This window comes from Amblyomma maculatum, chromosome 5, assembly GCF_055883805.1.
Source record: "Amblyomma maculatum isolate TAMU_Amacu chromosome 5, ASM5588380v1, whole genome shotgun sequence".
Classification (NCBI taxonomy): Eukaryota; Metazoa; Arthropoda; class Arachnida; order Ixodida; family Ixodidae; genus Amblyomma; species Amblyomma maculatum.
Window position 1 is genome coordinate 104,972,448 of NC_139348.1, and position 1,982 is coordinate 104,974,429.

General features: G+C 49.6%; 1 non-coding gene across 1 annotated transcript; it reads left to right on the forward strand.

The window, feature by feature from the left end:
- The first annotated feature begins 856 nt into the window (after nt 1-856).
- On the forward strand, nt 857-1,019 carry LOC146189109 (U1 spliceosomal RNA). The gene has a single exon (XR_014707763.1). It is a non-coding gene; the product is annotated as a U1 spliceosomal RNA (small nuclear RNA).
- Nucleotides 1,020-1,982: the final 963 nt, after the last annotated feature.

Consider the following 1,982-nt stretch of genomic DNA (forward strand, 5'->3'; position numbering starts at 1 on the left):
GGAGCATTGCCAGATTAGATGATTGTGACTCAGAGGTACGTTGCAGAGATTGCAAGCCTCTGAGTCATCTGTCAACTCATTGTGCAGATTAGCATAAAGAAAGAAACACTTGACCTGAATGCTTCGCCACGCCCTGCATTGTGAGGACGTTAAGGACCTATCTGGTGGTGAAAAGATCCCTCTGCTTAGTCTGGGAGTCTCAGAGAGCTCCTTGTAGGTATAAGGGGGTTTTGGTCTCAGGGTAGCGGGGTCTCTACGACATCTCGGGTGTATACATCTGAAAACTGAAAAGTTTTCTTTTCTTCTTGAAATTGGCGCCAGGGGCTGATTGGCCTCAATGCCGGTCATGTACACATGGCGTCACAATTGTGCATGGCTAATCTGATATTCAGATAGTATCGTTTGCAGTCCACGTCGCCTACGTTCGCTGCTTAGAGCAGTTGTTCTTGTGGCTGTAGGAAGAAAGAAAAGAAAATGCACAGGCCTGCTACTGGCTCTATGGCTGAGCCATCTCCGCCGCCTCGTGTGGAGAGAAGAGATAACATAGAGAAGAAAGAAAAAGAAGAGGGAGAGAAAGACGCGCGCCGCAACAGCCGTCGTCCGCCACCTAAGTGGTGGCGGTTGCTGCCACTAAGATGAGATGTTTAAACATATAATTTGTGAAGAGTTTACATAGTTCTTTCAAAAAGTTGCGTGATTACAATTCTTTATCGAAAGACTCAGAGTATTTAGTACCCATAACCTCTTCTTATTTCTTCACAATTTACTCTGTTATTCATTTTTGTTTAGTAACTCTCACTGGTGACTAAACTAGTGTCACAGTGCATGGGATGTTGCGGCCGAGCATTGGCAAGGCATACTTACCTGGTGCTGAGGCATCCTCGGTCAGGATGGAGGAGCCTCCAGGGCGAGGCGCGGGCATTGCACTGCGCCCGTGCTGACCTCTGCCACTTCCTCAATCGAGGCAGATGGGGCATGTAATTTTTGGTAGTGGGGGACTGCGTGCGCGCGTCCCCCTATTTAAAATGCAAAAATTAGATTTATTCAGATGCCCCACCGCGGTGGAGCAGTGATGACACGCCTGACTTTTGTGCCGGTGTACCCGGGTTCGATCCCGACCGCCAGCGCTGCACTTTGATGGAGGCGAAACGAAGATGCATCATTACACTGTACGATGTCAGAGTACGTTAAAGATCCGCGGATGGCCGAAATTAGTACGAATCCTTCCACGACGGCACGCCTTTCTCTCTTCCGCCTTTTATTTAGTCTGGAAATTGTCATTAACTAAGCGAACGTGGTGTGCTGCGGATCCGAGTAACTTTGGATCTTTGCAACTCCACCAAGCGAGCGCCACGAGGCTCGGGCACTGTACCCAGGTAACGAAAAGGGTGCCTTTCTTGCGGAGGTGAGCGCAAGCTTCTCGCAACATGCCAGATAACCGACAGGGGCTTACGGGGATCTAGTGATGAGCAGAAATGCCTCCAACGTTGTCATCCTAACCTCTCCAGGTGGCGCAAAACCTTTCGTTTAGCTCGGCGTGAAAGTGCGAGATCTTGCGCAGATTTCGTTCTTCTGTACTTCCTTTCAGCCTGCCGACGTATCGCGCGAAGCCGCTCAAACTCCACGTCGATGCTGGACACTGACGCCGGCACACAAACATAGCAAGTGTTCTCATTGAGAAAGGAAGTAATGAGGTCCTCTACTTGAGATGGTGGCTGGAGGTCCACGCTGGAAGTATCCACCGATGCCTTAAGGGCGGGCCAGTATATGTATTGCACACGAGGTGAAGTGGCAGGTACGAACACTTGATGAATACGTACGTTGGTATGTGACCACTCCCATGCGTTTCCACATCACTACACCAAGAAACAGAGGGATGGAGGCTTTATTCTGGAAACAAACGCCACATCCAAGCAACTGCTGTAGGTTGTTCCGCGTAGAAACTTCGGTAAGCCGTCATTTATGCTGACGAGATTTGCGTA